Raw genomic sequence first — 18,864 nt, 5'->3', positions numbered from 1 at the left:
GCCAGGAATCCAAAAGAATACCTCCGCGACAGGGCGGAGTAGCAGTCAGCGTCCCAGGATCCTGGACCTTGGGCCCTGACGCCTCTGAGCCCTCCCCTTTCCGAGCACACCTGACGTGGTGGAAGCTCGGCAGCTCGGGAGCCAGAGGACGGCCGCGGGCGAGCGACTCGAGGGTCCTGATCCGAACCCTGAGGCACCGGGCTGGCGGTGCCAGCTGGAGGCTGGCGGGCATGGCTGGGCCTGTCTCTTGGGGCAGCCAGGCGCCTCTGCCGGCATCTACGGCCATACCTCGCTGAACGCGCCCGATCTCGTCTGATCTCGGAAGCTTAGTAGGGTCGGGGCCATTTAGTACTTGGATGGGAGACGGCCTGGAAATACCGGGCGCTGTAGGCTTTTTTGCTTTCTTTCTTGTCTGTCTTTCTTTTCTACCTTCCTTTCTTCCCTTCTGTCTCTCTCTCTTTTCTTTTCTTCTTTCTTTGTTTCTTTGTTTCTTTGTTTCTTTCTTTCTTTTTTCTTTCTTTCTTTTCTTTCTCTCTTTTTCCTTCTTTCTTCTTTCTTTCTTTTTCTTTCTTTCTCCCTTCCTTCCTTTCTTTGTTTCTTTCTCTTTCTTTCCTTCTTTCTTTCTTTTCTTCTTTCTTTCCTTCCTTCTTTCATTTTTCTTTTCTTTCTTTTTTCTTTCTTTCTTTTTTCTTTCTTCTTTCTATCTATCTTTCTTTTCTATCTCTTTCTTTCTTTCATCCTTCCTTCCGTCCTTTCTTTCTTTCCTTTCTGTCATTCTTTCTTTCTTCTTTCTTTCCTTCTTTCTTTCCTTTTTCTTTCTCCCTTTATTTCTTTCTTTGTTTCTTTCTCTCTTCTTTCTTCTCTTCTTTCTTTCTTTCCTTTCTTCTTTCTTTTTTCTTTTCTTTCTTTCCCTCTTTCTTTTTTTCTTTCTTCTTTCTTTCCATCTTTCTTTCTTTTCTTTCTATCTCTTTCTTTTTTTCTTCCTTCCTTCTTTTTCTTTCTTTCTCCTTCCTTCCTTCCTTCCTCTCTCTTTCTCTCTCTCTTTCTTTCTTTCTTTCTTTCTTTCTTTCTTTCTTTCTTTCTTTCTTTCTTTCTTTCTTTGTCTTTCTGTCTTTCTGTCTTTCTGTCTTTCTGTCTTTCTGTCTTTCTTTCTTTTTCTTCCAGACAGAGTCTCACTCTGTCACCCAGGCTGGAGTGCAGTGGTGCGATCTTGGCTCATCAAAAGCTTGGCCTCCTTGGTTCAGGCCATTCTCCTGCCTCACCCTCCTGAACACCTGGGACTACAGGCTCCCATTACCATGCCCGGCTCATGTTTTGTATTTTTAGTAGAGACGGGGTTTCACCGTATTAGTCAGGCTGGCCTAGATCTCCTGAACTCGTGATCCACCCGCCTTGGCATCTGAAAGTCCTGGCATTACAGGCTTGATCCCCTGCACCCGGCCTACTGTAGGTTTTTGTGGCATCCCCCTCCCTCTCTTCCCCCTACTGTCACCATGCTTCCCAACCTCCCCTGACTCTGCTCCCCCTTTATCACCCACCTACACCCCCACTGCAGCCAGGGATCTCCTGCTGGGGATCCACCACAGAAGCACCACCGGGCAGCAGCATCCCACTACTTCCGCCTCGCTGCCGCCCTGCCAGGGCAGGGGGCCAGACGCCGGGTTCCCTGACGTTTGCGGTGCCTTCCTGCTCCCGGAACGCGCAGGCGATTCAATGCACTCATCGGGCGCCGCTGCAACCTTCCAAACCGGGGGAAGGAGCGGGCAGGGGCAGCAGGTGCCACAAACACCAGCCAAGACCTCCGCTCCATAATGCAGGGGCCGCTTTATCCAGGGGAAGGACATTACTTTCCAGTCACCAGGAAAACAGTCCCTGTGCACCCGGATTCTATTGCCACCAACTTTGTGCAAACTCCAGTTCCGAGGACATGCCAGAGGCCCAGGCCTCAGGCACCGTGGGCACACTTGGTGCCACGGCTCCTGCCAAATGGACGGGTGCACTCTGCAAATCTAGGGGCCCAATGCACACCACCAGGAGCACAGGGAGGTGCCAACAAAGGAAGGAGACTATGAAACCCACCTCTAAACAAGCAATTAACCCAAGACAAAACCCGTCTCAGAGCTCCATTGCTCCTCTTGCATGGACGGCCTGGTCACCCTGTTCTGATCCAGCCCATGCCTCCACCACCCTATTCCAGCCTGCTCAAAAGGGCCCTGCCTACCAGAGCAGGGCACTCCCTCTCCATGTCTCTATTGCTCTGGCTGTCTATCTCTCTCCCCCTCTATCTTCTGGGTTTCCCCTGCAACTCCCGCTATTTCTGTTGCCTTCCCTCTGTCTCTCTGTCTCTCTCTCTTTCTCTGTCCCTCTCTCTTTCTCTGAATCTCAGTCTGTCTCTTCCTCTCTCCCCTTCCCCTGTCTCTCTCCTTGGATGTCTCTCTCCCACCATCGGTTTCAAACTCTCCATCCATCTCTTCCTTGCTCTCCTTCAAGTCGTTTGTGTGTGCGTGCATGTATATGTGTGTGTGTCTGTGTGTGTGTGTGTCTGTGTGCCTGAGCTTGCAAGTGTGTGAGTTCCCGCACGTGAGAGCCTGGGTGTGTCTGTGTGGGGCTGTGGATTTGCTCCAGGTGGTGGTGGGGTGTGTCTGGGTTTCTCTCAGCCCCTCTCGCCAGGGATCAGGCTGCCAGCTCTAGTGTCAGCCCAGGACAAAGCAGGGCCATCCCCCAACCTCCAATGCCCCATGCCCTCTTGCCGCTCTGCCAGCTCTTGGTCAGAACAAACGACCGTGATGGGGACGTTGTGAGAAAAAGGCCATGCGTGGCTGGGCCAGCTGTTCGCCCTTGGCCTTCCCTGTTGGCTCTGAGTGTGTGTGGCAAGAGAGGGCCTCACAGGAGCTCCAGAGTGGCCAGGGATCCAAAAGAATACCTCCGTGACAGGGCGGAGGACTGGACAAGGTCCCAGGATCATGGGCCCTGGGCCCTGATGCCTTGGAGCACTCCCTGTTCTGAGCGGGCCCGACGTAGTGGAAGCTGGACAGCTCGGGAGCTGGGGGAAGGTCGCGTGCGAGCAGCTGGGGGGTCCCAATCCAAACCCGGTGTCCCCGGGCTGGCGGTGCTGGTTGGAACACTGCAGACATGGCAGGGCCGGGCTCTTGGGGCAGCCAATGGCCTCTGTTGGGGTCTATGGCCATACCACCCTGAACATGCCCAAGCTCTGCTCTCAGAGGCTAAGCAGGGTCCGGTCTGGTTATTACTTGGAGGGGACACCGCCTGGGAATACCGGCTGCCGTAGGTTTTTTTGCTTTCTTTCTTTTCTTTCTTTCTTTTCTATCTTCCTTTCTTCCATTCTCTCTCTCTCTTCTTTCTTTCTTTCATTTTTTCTTTCTTTCTTACCTTTCTTTCTTTCTTTCTTTCTTTCTTTCTTTCTTTCTTTCTTTCTTTCTTTCTTTCTTTCTTTCTTTTCTTTTCTTTTCTTTCTTTCTGTCTCTCTCTTTCTTTCTTTCTGTCTTTCTTTCTTACTCTTTTATTCTTCCAGACGGAGTCTCGCTCTGTCACCCAGGCTGGAGTGCAGTGGTGTGATCTCGGATCACTGCAAGCTCCGCCTCCTGGGTTCACACCATTCTCCTGCCTCGGCCTGCAGAGCAGCTGGAACTACAGGCACCCGCCACCATGCCAGGCTCATGTTTTGTAGTTTTTGCAGAGACTGGGTTTCACCCTGTTAGCCAGGTTTTTCTGGATCTCCTGACCTCGTGATCCACCCACATCGGCCTCCCAAAGTGCTGGGATTACAGGTGTGATCCACCAGTCACGGCCTGCTGTAGGCTATTTTGGCTTCCCCCCTCACTCCCTTCCCCCTACTGTCGCCATACTTCCCAACCTCCCCTGACTTTGCTCCCCAATTATCACCCGCCTACACTCCCGTCACGACCGGGGACCTCCTCCTGGGGGTCCACCACCAAAGCACCACTGGGAAGCAGCATCCTACTGCTTCCACCTCGCTTCCACCCCGCCAGGGGCCTGGCTCCAGCCTGAGAGGGCATGGGGCTGGACCCCAAAGGCGCAGGCGTGGGTTCCCTGCCATACATGGTGCCTTCCCGCTCCCGGAACACCCAGGCGATTCAAGAAAATGTGGCACATATACACTATGGAATACTATGCAGCCATAAAAAAGGATGAGTTTGTGTCCTTTGTAGGGACATGGATGCAGCTGGAAATCATCATTCTTAGCAAACTATCACAAGAACAGAAAACCAAACACCGCATGTTCTCACTCATAGGTGGGAACTGAACAATGAGATCACTTGGACTCGGGAAGGGGAACATCACACACCGGGGCCTATCATGGGGAGGGGGGAGGGGGGAGGGATTGCATTGGGAGTTATACCTGATGTAAATGACGAGTTGATGGGTGCTGACGAGTTGATGGGTGCAGCACAGCAACATGGCACGAGTATACATATGTAACAAACCTGCACGTTATGCACATGTACCCTAGAACTTAAAGTATAATAATTAAAAAAAAAAAAAAAGACACTCATTGGGTGCCGCCACAACCTTCCAAACCAGGGGAAGGTTCAGGTAGGGGCAGCGGGTGCCACACACACCAGCCAAGACCTCTGCTCCAGAACGCAGGGGCCGCTTTATTCGGGGGAAGGACGTTACTTCACCAGCCACCAGGAAAACAGTCCCTGTACACCTGGATTCAAATTGCCACCAACTTCATGTAAACTCCAGCCCCGAGGACACGGCAGAGACCCAGGCCTCGGGACCCGTGGGCACGCCCGGTTCCATGGCTCCTGCCAAACGAGCAGGGCCACTCTGCAAATCAAGGGGCCCACTGCACCACACCAAGAGCACAGGGATGTGCCAACAAAGGAAGGAGCCTACTAAACCCACTTCCAAAGCAAGCGATTAATCCAAGACAAAACCCGTCTCAGCACTCCGTTTCTCCTCTTGCATGGAAGGCCTGACCACCCTATTCTGCCCCAGCCCAAGCCCCCTCCACCCTATCCCGGCCTTCTAAAAGGGGCCCTGCCTACCGGAGCAGGGTGCTCCCTCTCCACGGCTCTATTGATCTCGCTCCCTAGATCCCTCCCCTTCTCTCTTCTGGGTTTGCCCCTACACCTTGTGCTACTTCAGTCGCCTTCCTTCTGTCTGTCTGTCTCTGTCTCTTTCTCTGTCCCTGTCTTTCCCTGCCTCTCTGTGTGTCTCTTTTCCTCTCCCCCTCCCCTGTCTCTCAATCGCTGTCTCTCTCCCTCCCTCAGTTTCAATCTCTCCATCCATCTCTTCCTTGCTCTCCTTCAAGCCTTTTGTGTGTGCATGCGTGTGTGTGTGTGTGTCTGTGCGTGTGTGCATGCCCGTGTGTGGGTTCCAACCTGTGAGCACCCGGGTGTGTCTGTGTGTGGGGCTGTGGATTTGCTCCTGGGTGTGGTGGGGTGTGTCTGGGGTTCTCTCAGCCCCTGTCGCCGGGGATCAGCCTGCCGGCTCTAGTGCCAGCCCGGGGCAAAGCAGGGCCATCCCCCAACGCCCCACCCCCCATGCTCTCTTGCCCACCGGCTGGGTCTTGGTCGGGACAAGCAACTGTGGTGGGGGCGTTGTGAGAAAAAGACCACTTGCGGCTGGGCCGGCTGTTTGCCCTTGGCCAGCCCTGACAACTCTGGGTGGGTGGGGCAAGAGGGGGCCTCGCAGGAGCTCCTGAGCAGCCAGGGATCCAAAAGAATACCGCTAAGACAGGGCGGAGGACCGGACAGGGTCCCAGGATCGTGGGCACTGGGACATGACACCTTGGAGCATTCCCTGCTCTGAGGGGGCCCGACGTGGTGGAAGCTCGGCAGCTTGGGAGCCAGGGGAAGGCCTTGGGCGAGCTGCTCGGGGTTCCTGATTCGAGCCCAGCGGCCCTGGGCTGGCAGTATTGGCTGGAAGCTGTCGGGCATGGCTGGGCCGGGCTCTTGGGGCAGTCTGGTGCCTCTGCCGTCGTCTGCGGTCATACCACCTTGAACGCGCCAGATCTCGTCTGATTTCAGAAGCTAAGCACGGTTGGGCCTGGTTAGTACTTGGATGGGAGACCGCCTGGGAATACCGGGTGCTGTAGGCTTTTTGTGTGTGCATGCGTGTGTGTCTGTGCGTGTGTGCATGCCCGTGTGTGGGTTCCAACCCGCGAGCTGTCTTTCTCTTTGTCTTTTGCTGTCTTTCTCTCTTATCTACTTTCCTTTCTTCCCTTCTCTCTTTCTTTCTTTCTCTCTTTCTTTCTTCCTTTCTTCCTTTCTTCCTTTCTTTCTTCCTTTCTTCCTTCCTTTCTTTCTTTCTTCTTTCTTTCTTTCTTCTTTCTTTCTTTCTTTCTTTCTTTCTTTCTTTCTTTCTTTCTTTCTCTTCTTCAAGCCATTTGTGTGTGTATGCGTGTGTGTGTGTGTGTGTCTATGTGTCTGTGCTCGCGTGTGTGTGGGATCCTGCACACGAGAGCCTGGGTGTGTCTGTGTGTGGAGCTGTGGATTTGCTCCTGGTGGTGGTGGGGTGTGACTGGGTATCTCTCAGCCCCTCTCCCGGGGATCAGGCTGCTGGCTCTAGTGCCAGCCTGGGTCAAAGCAGGGACATCCCCCAACCGCCAACACCCCACGCCCTCTTGCCCACCTTCCGGGTCTTGGTCGGGACAAGCGACCGTGGTGGGGGTGTTGTGAGTAAAAGACCACACGACTGGGCCGGCTGTTCAACCTTGGCCAGCCCTGAGGGCTCTGGGTGGGTGGGGCAAGAGGGGGCCTCTCAGGAGCTCCTGAGCGGCCAGGGATCCAAAAGAATACCTCCGCGACACCGCGGAGGACCGGTCGGGGTCCTAGGAACCTGGGCCCTGGGCTCTGACGCCTCGGAGCACTCCCTGTTCTGAGCGGGACTGACGTGGTGAAAGCTAGGGAGCTTGGGAGCTGGGGGAAGGCTGTGGGCGAGTGGCTCTGGGGTCCCGATCCGAACCCTGTGGTCCCAGGCTGGCGTTGCCGGTTGGAAGCCAGTGGGTATGGTTGGGCAGGGCTCTTGGGGCAACCAGGCGCCTCTGTGGGCGTCTGTGGCCATACCACCCTGAATGCGCCCGATCTCCTCGGATCTCTGAAGCTAAGCAGGTTTGGGCCTTGTTAGTACTTGGATGGGAAACCGCTTGGGAATACCGGATGCTGTAGAGTTTTTTGCTTTCCCTCCCTCCCTCCCTTCCTTCCTTCCTTCCTTCCTTCCTTCCTTCCTTCCTTCCTTCCTTCCTTCCTTCCTTCCTTCCTTCCTTCCCTCCCTCCCTCCCTCCCTCCCTCCCTCCCTCCCTCCCTCCCTCCCTCCCTTCCTTCCTTCCTTCCTTCCTTCCTTCCTTCCTTCCTTCCTTCCTTCCTTCCTTCCTTCCTTCCTTTCTCTTCTTTCTCTCTTTCTTTCTTTCTCTTCCAGACAGAGTCTCGCTCTGTCACCCAGGCTGGAGAGCAGTGTCCCGATCTTGGCTCACTGCAAGCTCTGCCTCCCAGGTTCACGCCATTCTCCTGCCTCAGCCTCCCGAGCAACTGGGACTACAGGCGCCCATCACCACGCCCGGCTCATGTTTTGCAGTTTTAGTAGAGACCGGGTTTCACCGTATTAGCCAGGCTGGTCTAGATCTCCTGAAGTTGTGATACACCCGCCTCGGCATCCCAAAGTACTGGCATTACAGGCTTGATCCACCACACCTGGCCTACTGTAGGCTTTTGTGGCATCCCCCTCCCTCCCTTCCCCCTCCTGTCGACATGCTTCCAAACCTCCCCTGACTGCTCCCCCTTTATCACCCACCTACACCCCTGCTGCAGCCGGGGATCTCCTGCTGGCAGTCCATCACAAAACACCACTGGTCAGCAGCATCCCACTGCTTCCACCTCGCCATCGCCCACGAGGGCCCCTTCTCCAGCCTGGGAGGGCAGGGGGCCGGACCCCAGAGACGCAGTCGCGGGTTCCATGCCATTCGCAGTGCCTTCCTTCTCCCGGAAGGCCCAGGCAATTCAATCCACTCATCCGGCGCCTCTGCAATCTTCCAAAGTGGGGAAAGGGGCGGGCAGGGGCAGTGGGTGCCACACACGCCAGCCAAGACCTCTGCTCCAGAATGCAGGGACCACTTTATCCGAGGGAAGACGTTGCTTTGCCAGCCAATAGGAAAACCATCCCTGTCCACCCAGATTCCTATTGCCATCAACTTCTTGTAAACTCCAGTCCCGAGGACATGCCAGAGACCCAGGTCTCAGGCACCGTGGACACTCCCGGTGTCACGGCTCCCGCCAAATGCGTGGGTGCACTCTGCAAATCAAGGGGCCCACACACTGCACCAAGAGCACAGGGAGGTGCCAACAAAGGAAGGAGCCTATGAAACCCACCTCCAAAGCAAGCAATCAATCCAAGACAAAACTCGTCTCAGCGCTCCATTGCTCCTCTCCAATGGACGGCCTGGCCAAGCTATTCTGGCCCAGTGCAAGCCCCCTCCACCCTATCCCTGCCTGATCAAAAGGGCCCCGCCTACAGAGCAGGTTGTTCCCTCTAAAAGGCTCTATCACTCTTGCTCTCTAGCTTCTTCCCCCTCCCTCTTCTGGGTGTGCCCCTGCACATTGTGATACTTCTGTCGCCTTCCCTCTGTGTCTCTGTCTCTCTCTCTTTCTCTGTCCCTCTCTCTTTCTCTGCCTCTCTGTCTCTTTCCCTGTCTGACTCCCCTGTCTCTCTCGATCACTGTTTCTCTCCCTCCCTCGGTTTCAGTCTCTCCATACATCTCTTCTTTGCTCTTCTTCAAGCTGTTTGTGTGTGTGTGCATGTGTACATGTCTGTGTGTGTGTGTCTCTGCACGCATGTGTGTGTACATTCCCACATGTGACCACCCGGATGTGGCTGTGTGTGGGCCTGTGGATTTGCTCCTGATGGTGGTGTGGTGTGTCTGGGTTTCTCTCAGCCCCTCTCTCTGGAAATCCGGTTGCCAGCTCCAGTGCCAGCCTGGGGCAAACCAGGGCCATCAGCCATCCCCCAAACCCCCACACCCTCTTGCCCACAGGCTGGGCCTTGGTTGGGACAAGCATCCATGATAGGGGCCTTCTCAGAAAAAGGCCACTCGGCATGGCTGGCTGTTTGCCCTTGACCAGCCCTGACACCCCTGGGTGGGTGGGGCAAGAGGGGGCCTCACAGAAGCTCCTGAGTGGCCATGGATCTAGAATACCTCTGAGACAGGGTGGACGGGTTGTCATGATTGTGGGCCCTGGGCCCTGATGCCTTGGAGCACTCCCTGTTCCATGCAGGCCCGACGTGGTGGAAACTCTGGAGCTTGGGAGCCAGGGAAAGGCCTCGGGCTAGCGGCTCCAGGGTCCAGATACGAACCCGGTGGTGCCGGTTGGAAGCCAGCAGGCATGGCTGGGTGGCACTCATGGGACAGCCATGGGACTCTGCTGCTGTCTATGGCCATACCACCCTGAATGCACCCGATCTCGGCTGATCGCGGAAGCTAAGCAGTGTTGGGCCTGGTTAGTACTTGGATGGGAGACCGTCTGGGAATACCGGGTGCTTTAGGCCTTTTTACTTTCTTTCTTGACTTTCTTTCTTTTGTACCTTCCTTTCTTCACTTCTCTTTCTCTCTTCTTTCTTTCTTTCTCTCTTTCTTTTCTTTCTTTCTCTCTCTCTTCCTTTCAATCTCTCTTTCTTCTTTCTTTCCTTCTTTCTTTCTTTTCTTTCTTTCTCTCTTTCTTTCTGTCTTTCTTTCTTTCCCTCTCTCTCTCTTTCTTTCTCTCCCTTCCTTCCTTCTCTCCCTCCCTCCCTTCCTTCCTTCCTTCCTTCTTTCCTTCCTTCCTTCCTTCCTCTTTCTCTCTCTTTCTTTCTTTCTCTCTTTCTTTCTTTCTTTTCTCTCTCTCTTTCTTTCTTTCTTTCTTTCTTTCTTTCTTTCTTTTTTTTTTTTCTTTTTTTTTTTAAAATTTATTTATTATTATTAAACTTCAAGTTGTAGGGTACATGTGCACAACGTGCAGGTTTGCTACATATGTATACTTGTGCCATGTTGGTGTGCTGCACCCATCAACTCGTCATTTACATCAGGTATAACTCCCAATGCAATCCCTCCCCCCTCCCCCCTCCCCATGATAGGCCCCGGTGTGTGATGTTCCCCTTCCCGAGTCCAAGTGATCTCATTGTTCAGTTCCCACCTACGAGTGAGAACATGCGGTGTTTGGTTTTCTGTTCTTGTGATAGTTTGCTAAGAATGATGGTTTCCAGCTGCATCCATGTCCCTACAAGGGACACAAACTCATCCTTTTTTATGGCTGCATAGTATTCCATGGTGTATATGTGCCACATTTTCTTAATCCAATCTGTCACTGATGGACATTTGGGTTGATTCCAAGTCTTTGCTATTGTGAATAGTGCTGCAATAAACATACGTGTGCATGTGTCCTTATAGCAGCATAATTTATAATCCTTTGGGTATATACCCAGTAATGGGATGGCTGGGTCATATGGTACATCTAGTTCTAGATCCTTGAGGAATCGCCATACTGTTTTCCATAATGGTTGAACTAGTTTACAATCCCACCAACAGTGTAAAAGTGTTCCTATTTCTCCACATCCTCTCCAGCACCTGTTGTTTCCTGACTTTTTAATGATCGCCATTCTAACTGGTGTGAGATGGTATCTCATTGTGGTTTTGATTTGCATTTCTCTGATGGCCAGTGATGATGAGCATTTTTTCATGTGTCTGTTGGCTGTATGAATGTCTTCTTTTGAGAAATGTCTGTTCATATCCTTTGCCCACTTTTGGATGGGGTTGTTTGTTTTTTTCTTGTAAATTTGTTTGAGTTCTTTGTAGGTTCTGGATATTAGCCCTTTGTCAGATGAGTAGATTGCAAAAATTTTCTCCCATTCTGTAGGTTGCCTGCTCACTCTGATGGTAGTTTCTTTTGCTGTGCAGAAGCTCTTTAGTTTGATGAGATCCCATTTGTCAATTTTGGCTTTTGTTGCCGTTGCTTTTGGTGTTTTAGACATGAAGTCTTTGCCCATGCCTATGTCCTGAATGGTACTATCTAGGTTTTCCTCTAGGATTTTTATGGTATTAGGTCTAACATTTAAGTCTCTAATCCATCTTGAATTAATTTTCGTATAAGGAGTAAGGAAAGGATCCAGTTTCAGCTTTCTACTTATGGCTAGCCAGTTTTCCCAGCACCATTTATTAAATAGGGAATCCTTTCCCCATTTCTTGTTTCTCTCAGGTTTGTCAAAGATCAGATGGCTGTAGATGTGTGGTATTATTTCTGAGGACTCTGTTCTGTTCCATTGGTCTATATCTCTGTTTTGGTACCAGTACCATGCTGTTTTGGTTACTGTAGCCTTGTAGTATAGTTTGAAGTCAGGTAGCGTGATGCCTCCAGTTTTGTTCTTTTGACTTAGGATTGTCTTGGAGATGCGGGCTCTTTTTTGGTTCCATATGAACTTTAAAGCAATTTTTTCCAATTCTGTGAAGAAGCTCATTGGTAGCTTGATGGGGATGGCATTGAATCTATAAATTACCTTGGGCAGTATGGCCATTTTCACGATATTGATTCTTCCTATCCATGAGCATGGTATGTTCTTCCATTTGTTTGTGTCCTCTTTGATTTCACTGAGCAGTGGTTTGTAGTTCTCCTTGAAGAGGTCCTTTACATCCCTTGTAAGTTGGATTCCTAGGTATTTTATTCTCTTTGAAGCAATTGTGAATGGAAGTTCATTCCTGATTTGGCTCTCTGTTTGACTGTCACTGGTGTACAAGAATGCTTGTGATTTTTGCACATTAATTTTGTATCCTGAGACTTTGCTGAAGTTGCTGATCAGCTTAAGGAGATTTTGGGCTGAGACAATGGGGTTTTCTAAATATACAATCATGTCGTCTGCAAACAGGGACAATTTGACTTCTTCTTTTCCTAACTGAATCCCCTTGATTTCTTTCTCTTGCCTGATTGCCCTAGCCAGAACTTCCAACACTATGTTGAATAGGAGTGGTGAGAGAGGGCATCCCTGTCTTGTGCCAGTTTTCAAAGGGAATTTTTCCAGTTTTTGCCCATTCAGTATGATATTGGCTGTGGGTTTGTCATAAATAGCTCTTATTATTTTGAGGTACGTTCCATCAATACCGAATTTATTGAGCGTTTTTAGCATGAAGGGCTGTTGAATTTTGTCAAAAGCCTTTTCTGCATCTATTGAGATAATGATGTGGTTCTTGTCTTTGGTTCTGTTTATATGCTGGATTATGTTTATTGATTTGCGAATGTTGAACCAGCCTTGCATCCCAGGGATGAAGCCCACTTGATCATGGTGGATAAGCTTTTTGATGTGCTGCTGAATCCGGTTTGCCAGTATTTTATTGAGGATTTTTGCATCGATGTTCATCAGGGATATTGGTCTAAAATTCTCTTTTTTTGTTGTGTCTCTGCCAGGCTTTGGTATCAGGATGATGTTGGCCTCATAAAATGAGTTAGGGAGGATTCCCTCTTTTTCTATTGATTGGAATAGTTTCAGAAGGAATGGTACCAGCTCCTCCTTGTACCTCTGGTAGAATTCAGCTGTGAATCCATCTGGTCCTGGACTTTTTTTGGTTGGTAGGCTATTAATTATTGCCTCAATTTCAGAGCCTACTATTGGTCTATTCAGGGATTCAACTTCTTCCTGGTTTAGTCTTGGAAGAGTGTAAGTGTCCAGGAAATTATCCATTTCTTCTAGATTTTCCAGTTTATTTGCGTAGAGGTGTTTATAGTATTCTCTGATGGTAGTTTGTATTTCTGTGGGGTCGGTGGTGATATCTCCTTTATCATTTTTAATTGCGTCGATTTGATTCTTCTCTCTTTTCTTCTTTATTAGTTTTGCTAGTGGTCTGTCAATTTTGTTGATCTTTTCAAAAAACCAACTCCTGGATTCATTGATTTTTTGGAGGGTTTTTTGTGTCTCTATCTCCTTCAGTTCTGCTCTGATCTTAGTTATTTCTTGCCTTCTGCTAGCTTTCGAATGTGTTTGCTCTTGCTTCTCTAGTTCTTTTAATTGCGATGTTAGAGTGTCAATTTTAGATCTTTCCTGCTTTCTCTTGTGGGCATTTAGTGCTATAAATTTCCCTCTACACACTGCTTTAAATGTGTCCCAGAGATTCTGGTATGTTGTATCTTTGTTCTCATTGGTTTCAAAGAACATCTTTATTTCTGCCTTCATTTCGTTATGTACCCAGTAGTCATTCAGGAGCAGGTTGTTCAGTTTCCATGTAGTTGAGCGGTTTTGACTGAGTTTCTTAGTCCTGAGTTCTAATTTGATTGCACTGTGGTCTGAGAGACAGTTTGTTATAATTTCTGTTCTTGTACATTTGCTGAGGAGTGCTTTACTTCCAATTACGTGGTCAATTTTGGAGTAAGTACGATGTGGTGCTGAGAAGAATGTATATTCTGTTGATTTGGGGTGGAGAGTTCTATAGATGTCTATTAGGTCTGCTTGCTGCAGAGATGAGTTCAATTCCTGGATATCCTTGTTGACTTTCTGTCTCGTTGATCTGTCTAATGTTGACAGTGGAGTGTTGAAGTCTCCCATTATTATTGTATGGGAGTCTAAGTCTCTTTGTAAGGCTCTAAGGACTTGCTTTATGAATCTGGGTGCTCCTGTATTGGGTGCATATATATTTAGGATAGTTAGCTCTTCCTGTTGAATTGATCCCTTTACCATTATGTAATGGCCTTCTTTGTCTCTTTTGATCTTTGATGGTTTAAAGTCTGTTTTATCAGAGACTAGTATTGCAACCCCCGCTTTTTTTTGTTCTCCATTTGCTTGGTAAATCTTCCTCCATCCCTTTATTTTGAGCCTATGTATGTCTCTGCGTGTGAGATGGGTCTCCTGAATACAGCAGACTGATGGGTCTTGACTCTTTATCCAGTTTGCCAGTCTGTGTCTTTTAATTGGAGCATTTAGTCCATTTACATTTAAGGTTAAGATTGTTATGTGTGAACTTGATCCTGCCATTATGATATTAACTGGTTATTTTGCTCGTTAGTTGATGCAGTTTCTTCCTAGCCTTGATGGTCTTTACATTTTGGCATGTTTTTGCAATGGCTGGTACCGGTTGTTCCTTTCCATGTTTAGTGCTTCCTTCAGGGTCTCTTGTAAGGCAGGCCTAGTGGTGACAAAATCTCTAAGCATTTGCTTATCTGTAAAGGATTTTATTTCTCCTTCACTTATGAAACTTAGTTTGGCTGGATATAAAATTCTGGGTTTAAAATTCTTTTCTTTAAGAATGTTGAATATTGGCCCCCACTCTCTTCTGGCTTGAAGAGTTTCTGCTGAGAGATCTGCTGTTAGTCTGATGGGCTTCCCTTTGTGGGTAACCCGACCTTTCTCTCTGGCTGCCCTTAAGATATTTTACTTCATTTCAACTTTGGTGAATCTGGCAATTATGTGTCTTGGAGTTGCTCTTCTCGAGGAGTATCTTTGTGGCGTTCTCTGTATTTCCTGGATTTGAATGTTGGCCTGCCCTACTAGGTTGGGGACTTTCTCCTGGATGATATCCTGAAGAGTGTTTTCCAACTTGGTTCCATTTTCCACCTCACTTTCAGGCACCCCAATCAGACGTAGATTTGGTCTTTTTACATAATCCCATACTTCTTGCAGGCTTTGTTCATTTCTTTTTCTTCTTTTTTCTTTTGGTTTCTCTTCTCGCTTCATTTCATTCATTTGATCCTCAATCTCTGATACTCTTTCTTAGAGTTGATCGAGTCAGTTAGTGAAGCTTGTGCATTTGTCACGTATTTCTCGTGCCATGGTTTTCATCTCTTTCATTTCGTTTGTGAGCTTCTCTGCATTAATTACTCTAGCCATCAATTCTTCCACTTTTTTTTCAAGATTTTTAGTTTCTTTGTGCTGGGTACGTAATTCCTCCTTTAGCTCTGAGAAATTTGATGGACTGAAGCCTTCTTCTCTCATCTCGTCGAAGTCATTCTCCGTCCAGCTTTGATCCGTTGCTGGCGATGAGCTGCGCTCCTTTGCCGGGGGAGATGCGCTCTTATTTTTTGAATTTCCAGCTTTTCTGCCCTGCTTTTTCCCCATCTTTGTGGTTTTATCTGCCTCTGGTCTTTGATGATGGTGATGTACTGATGGGGTTTTGGTGTAGGTGTCCTTCCTGTTTGATAGCTTTCCTTCTAACAGTCAGGATCCTCAGCTGTAGGTTGTAGCTGTAGGAGATTGCTTGAGGTCCACTCCAGACCCTGTTTGCCTGGGTATCAGCAGCAGAGGCTGCAGAAGATAGAATATTTCTGAACAGCGAGTGTACCTGTCTGATTCTTGCTTTGGAATCTTCCTCTCAGGGGTGTACTCCACCCTGTGAGGTGTGGGGTGTCAGACTGCCCCTAGTGGGGGATGTCTCCCAGTTAGGCTACTCAGGGGTCAGGGACCCACTTGAGCAGGGAGTCTGTCCCTTCTCAGATCTCAACCTCCGTGTTGGGAGATCCACTGCTCGCTTCAAAGCTGTCAGACAGAGTCATTTGCGTCTGCAGAGCTGCTGCATTTGTTATTATTTATGTGCCCTGTCCCCAGAGGTGGAGTCTACAGAGACAGGCAGGTTTCCTTGAGCTGCTGTGAGCTCCACCCAGTTCGAGCTTCCCAGCAGCTTTGTTTACCTACTTAAGCCTCAGCAATGGCGGGCGCCCCTCCCCCAGCCTCGCTGCTGCCTTGCCGGTAGATCACAGACTGCTGTGCTAGCGATGAGGGAGGCTCCGTGGGTGTGGGACACTCCCGGCCAGGTGTGGGATATGATCTCCTGGTGTGCCTGTCTGCTTAAAGTGCAGTATTGGGGTGGGAGTTACCCGATTTTCCAGGTGTTGTGTGTCTCAGTTCCCCTGGCTAGGAAAAGGGATTCCCTTCCCCCTTGCGCTTTCCAGGTGAGGCAATGCCTCGCCCTGCTTCAGCTCTCGCTGGTCGGGCTGCAGCAGCTGACCAGCACCGATCGTCTGGCACTCCCCAGTGAGATGAACCCAGTACCTCAGTTGAAAATGCAGAAATCGCCGGTCTTCTGTGTCGCTCGCGCTGGGAGTTGGAGACTGGAGCTGTTCCTATTCGGCCATCTTGCTCCGCCCGCCTATGTGGTTTTCATCAAGTGATTTTCAGTTTTCTCTTAGAAACCTCAATGGGCTCTAAAATGTCCCCTCACATATGCTACAAAAACAGTTTTTCATTTTCTGAATCAAAAGAGAGTTTGAACTAAGTGAATTGAATTCAGACAGAACTATGTAGTTTCATACATAGATTGTCTGTGGCTTTTGCATGGAATATTTTGTTTTTCACTATAGGCTTCAACTGGCATCCGTATGTCCCTACACAGACTCATAAAAAGAGTGTTTCCTATCTGCTGAATAAAAATTTACTCTGTGTGTTGAATATATACATCAAAAAGCAGTTTCACAACTAGTTTCTTCCTTGTTTTATCCGGGGATATTTACATTATCATTGTAAGTTCTCTAAAGGTCTCTTTGGAGTTTCTCCAAAGGATCGTTACAACTTACCCAAACATCACAAAGCAGTTTCACAGATATGCTTTTTCTAGTTTTTTTTTTTTTTTCTGCGAATATTTAGTTTTTCACTATAGGCCAGAATGGGCTCCTGTATGTCCCATTGTGGATCCTGCAAAAAGACGGCTTCTGCGCTGCTGAATGAAAGGAAAAGTTATCTTTTTGAGATAAATCCACTTATTGCAAATTGATATAACATTTTCCTTCTTTCTAGACTGAATCAAGGGATAGTCAGTTTTTCCTTATAGGTCTTAGCGGTCTTATAGTGTCTCAAACCTGCTCCTTTGCAGATTTTACAAAAAGTGTGTCTCCAACCTACTGAATCAAAAGAAAAATTTAAATCTTTGAGATGAATCCACACATAGCAAAGCAGTTTCACAGATAGCTTCTTTCTATTTTTTATTTGTGTACATTCTTTTTCACTATAAGCTGATATGGTCACCCAAATATAACTTCAGAGATTCTACAAAAAGCGTATGTCCAACCTGCTGAGTCAAAAAAGTTTAATTCTGTGAAAGAAATCGACACATTGCAAACAATTTCAGATACCTTCTTTGTAGTTTTTAACTGGGGATATTCCTTTTTTCCCTATGTGCTACAATGGGCTCTAAGTGTCCTTTCACAGATTCTATAAAAAGATTCTTTCTAACATGCTGAATTAAAAGAAACATGTAGCACTGTGAGATGGATTCACTCATCTCAAAGCAGTTTCACAGATCGGTTCTTTCTGGTTTTTATCTGAGGCTACATTGTTGTTCACTTTAGGCCTCAATGGCTTCCACTATGTCCTTTTGCAGATATTACAAGAGAGTGTTTCCAACCAAATAAATCAAGAAAAACCTTTAACCCGGTGAGGTGAATTCACGTATACCAAAGTGGTTCCACAGAGAGCTTCTTTCTAGTACTTACTTATGGATACTTTGTTTTCCACTGCAGGCCTAAAGAGCCTCCAAAATGGCCCCTTGCAGATTCTGAAAAAGAGCGTTACCAACCTGTTGAATCAAAAGAAACGTTTAACTCTGTGATATGAAAGCACATATCACAAAGCAAATTCACAGATATTTATTTCAAGATTTTAACTGGACATACTTTTTTTGCATATAATCCTCAATGTGTTCACAGATTTAATTTCACAAATTCTAAAAAAGAATTTCCCAAAGTACTGAATCAAAAGAAAATTTTCACTCTGTGAGATGAATCCACACATTGCAAAGCAGTTTTGCTGATAGCTTCTTTGTAGTTTTCATCTGTGGATAGACGGTTTTTATCCTGCAGGTTTCAATGGGCTCAGAAATGTCCAGGGTCGATTAGAGAAATAATTCCTTTCCAACAAGCTGAGTCAAATGAAATTAAATTCTGGGAGATGTAGCCACACATTGGAAAGTGATTTCACAGTTTCTTTTTAGTTTTTATCCGAGGATATTCGGTTTTTTCACTATAGGTTTCAAAGGCCTCTCTAGTGTCCCTTAAATGATTTTTCCAAAAAAATAAAGCCTTTCCAATCACTTGAATTAAAAAAAAAATTATCTGTACAAGATGAATCCAGACATCACAAAGCGGCTTAACACAAAGTTTTTTCTAGTTTTTGCTTGACGGTGTTCCCTTTGTCGCTATAGGCTTCAATGAGTTCCAAAATATCCCATCTCAGATTCCACAAAGAAAAAGGTTTATCTCCATCAGTGAATAAACAAATCCCAAAGCAGTTTCTCAGAAGGCTTCTGTCCAGTTTCTATCTGAGGATATAAGCTTTTTAACCGTAGGCCTCAATACTCTTCCGAATATCCCATTGTAAACTCAAAGAAAACAGTGTTAGCAAAGTGTTCAATGAAAAGCAAGGGGGTAATTCTGTGAGATGAGTTCAACCACATAAAGCAGTTTCTCAGAAAGCTTCTTTCAAGTGTTTATGTGAGGGTAAAACCCTTGTGGCCATAGGCTTCATTGCATTCCAAAATATCCGTTCTCAGATTCCAAAAAACATTGACACCAATCTGCACCCTCAAAAGAACAGTTTACTTCTATGAGACGAATGCACACATCACAAAACAGTTTCTCAGAAATCTTTTTTCCAGTTTTCATGTGATGATACTTCATTTTTTATCATAGGCATCAAAGTGTTCCCGAATATACCAATGCATAATTCACGTAAAGAGTGCTACCAAACTGGTCAATGTAAATAAAAGTGTACCTCTACGAGATGAATTCACACATCACAAAGCCTTTTCTCAGAAAGCTTCTTTCAGTTGTATTCTGACGGTATTTAATTTGTGACCTTCGGCTTCAAGGCCATCCAAAATATCCCTTCTCAGATTCCACAAAACAGTGTTTACAAACAGTTCCGTGAAAATTTTGGTGTAAC

At 47.7% G+C, this 18,864-nt stretch overlaps 2 non-coding genes and 2 pseudogenes across 2 annotated transcripts; all 4 read left to right on the top strand.

Moving 5' to 3' along the window:
- Nucleotides 1-274: 274 nt before the first annotated feature.
- Nucleotides 275-393, top strand: LOC119619876 (5S ribosomal RNA; annotated as a pseudogene).
- Nucleotides 394-5,972: 5,579 nt separating this feature from the next.
- On the top strand, nucleotides 5,973-6,091 carry LOC119619891 (5S ribosomal RNA). The gene has a single exon (XR_005236328.1). It is a non-coding gene; the product is annotated as a 5S ribosomal RNA (ribosomal RNA).
- Nucleotides 6,092-7,044: 953 nt separating this feature from the next.
- On the top strand, nucleotides 7,045-7,163 carry LOC119619832 (5S ribosomal RNA; annotated as a pseudogene).
- Nucleotides 7,164-9,412: 2,249 nt separating this feature from the next.
- On the top strand, nucleotides 9,413-9,531 carry LOC119619897 (5S ribosomal RNA). Its single transcript, XR_005236333.1, has one exon. It is a non-coding gene; the product is annotated as a 5S ribosomal RNA (ribosomal RNA).
- The last annotated feature ends 9,333 nt before the right edge of the window (nucleotides 9,532-18,864 follow it).

This window comes from Chlorocebus sabaeus, chromosome 25 (assembly GCF_047675955.1).
Source record: "Chlorocebus sabaeus isolate Y175 chromosome 25, mChlSab1.0.hap1, whole genome shotgun sequence".
Classification (NCBI taxonomy): domain Eukaryota; kingdom Metazoa; phylum Chordata; class Mammalia; order Primates; family Cercopithecidae; genus Chlorocebus; species Chlorocebus sabaeus.
Note: the sequence above shows the minus strand (reverse complement) of the source record. Positions and strands in the feature narration are given on the sequence as shown.